The sequence below is a fragment of the Meleagris gallopavo genome, chromosome 15, assembly GCF_000146605.3.
Source record: "Meleagris gallopavo isolate NT-WF06-2002-E0010 breed Aviagen turkey brand Nicholas breeding stock chromosome 15, Turkey_5.1, whole genome shotgun sequence".
In the NCBI taxonomy this organism is placed as follows: domain Eukaryota; kingdom Metazoa; phylum Chordata; class Aves; order Galliformes; family Phasianidae; genus Meleagris; species Meleagris gallopavo.
This window is the reverse complement of record NC_015025.2, coordinates 11,282,713-11,289,287: the sequence shown is the minus strand read 5'-3', so window position 1 is coordinate 11,289,287 and position 6,575 is coordinate 11,282,713.

Below are 6,575 nucleotides of genomic sequence, written 5' to 3'. Positions count from 1 at the left end.
GAGGGGGGAGAAAAAGCAAAAGAAATGCCCGCAAAACTTTTCCTTCCCTCTATTGGTGCAGCTGACGGGCTGCGATCGGTGCCGTGCTTCTTCCTCTGCGACTTTTCCTTCCTTCCTCTGCGACTTTTCCTTCCTTCCCCCGTGATTTTTCTTCCTTCCTCTGACAGCTTTCCCCCTTTCTCTAGGATGCTTCATAGTCCCGATGCCCTGTTGGATCTCTCAGTGATGCTATCAGTCTCTCCTCATTAAGGAAAAAGGGGACAAAAAAAAAAAAAAAGAAATATCCCAGATTTGGAATTGCTAAGCATCCCATGGAAGGAATTAATGTTTTCATGAATGTATAGAAAAAGAAAATGGTTTCAATGGCAGAAGGGTATCTCTGTGGGTGAACACCAATTTAACCTGACTGTACATCCTGAATGTTTTCCTGACTGAAGTCATCACTTCTTTAATCATAGACCTGAGATATGGAATACCTCAGCAGTGTAGGTAGATCTTCTGCTGGATGAGCAGTGAGTGATGGGTTGCATAGGTAGAAAACTGGCAGGTAGAAAACCAACCAGATCTTCATGGTTGCATGTTGGGAAGGAATTGGAGTGAAAGGATGAGAGCAGCTTCAGGTGGCTTTTGTTGCTCATTGTGGTGGCATTGATTGAGCTGTAACCTCCATTGAAATGCATCACCGAAAGGTCGTGAATGGCTTTCAAAAAAAAACCCTGGGCTGAAATATTGCAGTTTGATACTTGTCTGGCAGGGATCCAGCCCAGTATTTACAAGAAGGGGAACACTTTGCCTATCTGACTAGATAGAGAATCTAACAGGCGACCTCTGAGCAGACGTCTGTTTGTAAAATCTCAATGCTGAATGGATGGCAGTGATTGATGTACAAACACAGCCTTGTTCTTCATCTCTGAGTGATCTGAAGCAAAGTAAATACCCGGCGCTGGTGCTGTTCCTAAGGCAGAAGTTTGCTCAGAGCTGTGAGTTGGTGCAGCTTCGGTGTTAATCGCTGTGAGGGCAGCACAGGGGCAGATGTGACAGTGCTGCATGGCAGTGTCTGTAGAGGTGGTGAGGTTGTGCTGAGATAAATCCCATGTAGCTGACAGCAGCACTTGACTCATGGGTGCCTCCCTGATGGGGAGCACAACTTACACCACGCTCATTTTCAATCTGACTTCTGAACGCCGATTGATGATGTGTCAGAGGGATGCAGTGATGTCAAACCTCAAAGCTGGTGGCTGCAGGAGGGATGTGCAGGAGGAATGCCCCTCTGCTGCGAGCATCCTCTGTGTCATCAGTGTTCCCACTGAGCCAGCAACGAGCTGAGTGGGAGTGCTGGGCTCTGCGGCAACACTTGGACGTCTTCATTAATCCTTAAGCGGATCAGTTCAGGTCTGGGAGGGGAAAAGTATAGAGGGAGCATTAGGACTTGGAGATGAAAACTCCTGAGCATTGCCTGGGTGCAGGTCATGGGGGGCTGTGCTCCGTTCTGCCCCTTCCCAGGGCTGCCCCCAGCCCAGCAGCTCTGCCTGCCGAGCACTGGGCTCCAGCACAGCCCAACAATGGGCGGTTTGATCAGCGTGGAGCATTGGGAATGCCATGGCAGAGGTGATGAACTCCGATGAGGAGAGGGGAGAGTGTTGACAAATTCATTTTAAGCCAGACTGGGCAAAGACCCAGAATGTGCACAGCAGGGAGCCGCTACTACAGCCGGCCTGTGGGAATCACTGACAGCACAGCCCTGGGGGGACCTTTCTGCGTGGAGGAAAACCAGGGAAGAGCTTTTCCCAATAGGTCATCCCCCTGCAGTGCTGGGTCTCAGCGAGGGAGGAGGGGGAAAAGTAGCACCGGTTTGGGGTTTTCTTGGCAGGCTGCTCCCTGTTCGTGGGGGAAGTGATCAAACAAGTCCTTCAGTAGCCAGGCTTGTCAAGAGGAATATTAGAGGGATTGTCCACCGCCGTCAGCCAGACGCTGAAATCGAGGCAAGATTTGGAATTTCGATCTAATTGGAACCACATTTCAGAGTGGCGGGGCCAGGGGAGCTGAGGTGGGCTGAGTCACAGAGCACAGACGTGTCTCAGTCTCTCAGCTGTGATTTGGTGTGCGGAGCGCTGAGCTGCTGCCAGCCTGCGCCGGCTGGACGTTCAGATTTGTGATTTCTACTCTTTTATAATAGATTCTCTCTACTTGTCCCTCTCCTTACATACAACAAGGGAATGACATTTGTGCCCGCTCACACTAGCTGTGGGCACAGCCATGCCCGTGGTCACAGCTGCTGGCGCACGAAGCACAGAGCGGTGGCGATGGGAGGAGCAGGGAAGCACTGTGCTGGCCAAAGCAGACGTGAGTCAGCTCCTGTTTGATCACAGCTTTGCTCTCAGCTTCTTAGAAAGCTGAAAGGCTGCTGTCAGCTCTCACTGAGGTGATTCACACACGCAGTGCCCCATTCTTCTGATGGAGATTGGAATCTCACAGCCATTGCTGGTCTGTGCCAACCCACACCGTGCTGCCTTTCCCCAGCAGCATCCACCTCCAGCACAGGTGGAGCCCATCAGACAGCAGAAGGACCCATTTTGGGTGCTGATCCGTATCTGTCTTCTGTTAGCTCCTAAACCATAAAAATTTGGGAAATGTTTGAACGATTGCCGAAACGTATTAGGTTTCAGTAGGGACTTCAGACTGTAAATTGCTGTTTGCCATAGAAACCTCAACCAAACCATTATTCCTACGTACGTTGGGGAGAGGTAGAAGATGGCAAGATGTGGAGCTTTTGCACGTGGTGAAGAAAAACATAACATTGCAGAGCGGAGAGAGAGCTCTTCCCTTTCTCCCTCTGCTTTGTCACCTCCCCAACACGCCCCACTCCCTGAGCTCCCTCCCCACTGACCCCTCTGGTTGCTGCTGGGCCCCTGACAGACCCCACTCTGCTTTGTCCTTCCTGCAGCCCCAACGTCTGTGCCGTGCAGAAGCTGATTGGCACCAACAGGAAATATTTCACCAACTGCAAGCAGTGGTACCAGAGGAAGATCTGTGGGAAGGCAACGTGAGTACTTGGGAACCACCCCCAGTGCTGCCCCAAGGCCTCCGCTGGGTGCTGGGATGGAGAGGCACGGAGTGCAGTGTGTGTTGGGTGTGTGCATTGGATGTTAAGAGTTGTTTCAGCCTTTTGCTGCTGAAAACATGGCTTGTGTCTTGTGTTTTTCTCCTATGGCAAACATGGTTCTGAAATATTTAGATGTTAAGAATGGAAAATACTGTGTTTATAAGTTCGTTAGCAGGTTCTGTTGTGATTAGACAAGTTTTCAAGCAAAGAGAGGGGAAATTTAGACTGGATATAAGAAAATGTTGTTTACAATAAAGGTGGTGAAATGCTGGAGCAGGTTGTCCAAAGATGTATTGGGTGCCCCATCCCTGGAGACAGCCCAGGTTGGGCTGAGGGGCTGTGAGCACTGATGGAGCTGCAGATGTCTCTGCTCACTGCAGGGAGTGGGACAAGATGGCCTTGAGGAGTCCCTTCCAACCCAAACCATTCTGTGATTCTGTGCTATTCAAACCCTGATGATTTATTCTAGTTGCATTTCTATATGTACCTGTATGGCTCATCTGTATGGCTCATCCAAGTGTGGATGCTATAATGGAGCATGGACCAGATGTCTTCTAGTAGTCAGTGTGTCTCCTTCTTTCACTGCTAGGCCCAATGCTGGAAAAAAAACAAACAAACAACAACAAAAAACAGGCATAAAAGACAGCCTGATGGATACTGGAGAGACCACAAAATTCATCTGCGCATGTTTTCTTTGGAAGTAAAAACAGAAATAGAGAGAGGTGTCGCTTTTAGCCAGCATTCTGATGACCCCACCAGGAAAGTTAATTACACTCGCAGGCCAATTCCACATCTAAATGATAATATTCAAGTAGCTGTTGCATAAAGCGTGGGCACGAGCAGCCTGGGACATTCCTGCGAGCGATGCAGTCAGCAGATAATGATGGCAACGCATGCCTGACTCAGCACCAGGCTGCATATGGGAGCAGGGAAGCTTTTTGGAGTCCAAACAGGGCTTCAGACAGATGAAACCAAAGTCCAGGCAGCTTCTTCTCGCTTGAAATGATGTGTTGTGAGAAGTCACTGATCTAGAGCAAACAACAGGAATCATCTGCTGTGCGCAGCCCCTTGTGATGTGTAATTGGATCTATGGGAACGTGCTGCTCTTTACTGCTGATTAAATAAACTCTGGTTCTGTAGTAAACAGCAGGCGTTGAGGTCTGTAGTGGGGGTGAGCTGTGCTGCTGTTGCCTTTGTTGGTTTAGCTGTTTTTGCTGGCTGTTGGGTTTGGTTTTATGGATCTGTGTTGGTATTGTGAGGAGGGAGGTTGAATTGCCTCTTATGCAGAGCAAAACAACTCCCCCCTGATTCTATGAAAGCACCAAATCTGGGAAGATTTAATTGGAATGATCAGAATTCAAACTCCCATCTTGGCTGAACGGTGGCTTTTTTGATGTCAATGGACCAGATCCTGGCATGGCAGGGTGGTATCATCTTCACTTCTTCTGATAAGGGAGTAGCACAGCCTCCAAACAAAACAAGATAGTGCTGTGGGTGTGGGATAGCTTTGCTCTTAAAATCACTGAAGGGCAAGGAGATGCCAGCCGTGGGTTGCTTCAGCTCTGGAGCACGTCAGAAACTAAACCTCAAGCAACCCAACGTGTATTTGGCAGAAAGCAACTCACCCACTTATCTCCAGGAGGAGCTGGAAGGACTGGCATCTGGCAGTGCTTGGTGATGTCATTTGAGGAGAGGAGGTGATCTCTTCCAACCTTTTTTCCCCTGCTTTTACCCAAATGTCTTATCCAATGATACGTTGCTGAGAAGAAAGCACAGGCAGCATTAACCTGTGTGTTAACCTATGAGATAATGTTCCCATTACACACGGAATTTGCTCGCTGTTCTTCACTTTGCGTCATCCCAACAATGGGTTTTACTGTCCTTTTCTCCTTTCCTAGCCATTTCTGAGGCCAGGCTTTGCTCTGCTCCTTATACGCTGATGCAGAACAAAGAATGTGTACCTCACTCAGATTTTCTGGAGCACCCTGGGACATCTCTGATTACAGACATTTGCTGGTGATGGCTCCCTCTGGACGCGGTGCTCCCGGCGTATGGAAGCAATCAGGAGCTGTTCATAAAGGATGTTATTTGCTGTGCTGCAGCAAGTGGACTCTCACTGCAGTGTCAGGGCCTGGGGTGCTCCGTGTTGGGCGCTCTGCCTCCCAGGAGCATGCATGGGCACAGGTGATGGTGCCCAGCATGAGCCCTGTGCGTGGGGCTGAGCTGGTCTGGCAGAGCTCCTGAGAATAACCTCAAGTCCCAGAAATAGTCAGCATTTGGCACATATGTCAGCAGAACTGGAGGCTGCAGCCTTCACTGGGGATCCACGCTTGGGTCTTCCCCAGGGCGGCTGCATGCTCTTCTTCAGCCCAAGTGGGGTCCCAGTGCCTGTCTCGCCTTCTCTGGATAAGCATCATTGCTTCCTTCTTCTTCCTAAAAGGCTTTTTTTCACCTTTGTGAAGTCCTAGGTTGGCAGATGCTTGACTCAGTGCATCCGTTTCTCTTTTGGCCTATTATTTTTATTTGCTTGAAGGGTTGGTGATGTGACAAATTGGAAGTGTGTTGCAAATGCAGATATCTGGCTCCGGGAAGGTAGATTCGGCTGCTTTGATTTTTTATTTCCTTTATTTTCCATCATCCTAGCATGTCCAGAGACACTGAGAGAGAGACTGGAGAGATGGAACCATTAAGGTTGGAAAAAGATCATCTAGTTTAGAGTGCTTGGTCTTCAGGCATGCCCCCAGGCACATCACCTCCCAGGTGCTGCTCCAGAACCACTCCCAGAGGTGCAGAGGGTGCTGTGTGGCATTGCTCTGTAGCTCTCGCTTGACAGAACCAAGTTCTGACTGTGAGCACCAGTCTTGGTAACGTGGCTTTGCAAGCTTGCTTCTTGAACAGCATCCTCCAGTGCACTGGGGTGGAGAGCTGAGCCGGAGCTGGATGTGCACGATGGAAAATCCAGCTCATGCATCAGAAGGGGACTCTCACCTCTTTATCTACATTTTTTTTTCTGCTTTTCTCCTCTTTGTTGAAGTGTTGGCTCACGCAGTTGGGGAGAAATTAGATAGAGGATTTATGTACGTTTTATCATTGCATTACTTGCTGATGAAGTGAGATAAGGCAGTTGGCAAGAAGTCTGACACCGCTTTGATTTTAATGAGCACTGAAACTAGATTGTTTTGGTAATTAGGTAATTTTCCACTGTTGGTTATTCCAAGGCCAAGGAAATAGTTTATTTAGAGTATATTCTCATCGTTGTGACTGGGCTTTTTATATTCTCCTATCTCCCTTAAGCACTGGGTTCATTCTTTTGGAAGTGGGGGGTTGCAGTGAATGCCTCCCACACACATTATTTGCCTTGAGAACAGGACGACTTATACACATTTTTTTATTATTATTATTATTTGAGGAATAACTGGTAGCAGTGAGCTGCCCCTCAGTACTTTTCCTTTTTTTTTTCTTTTGAATTAAC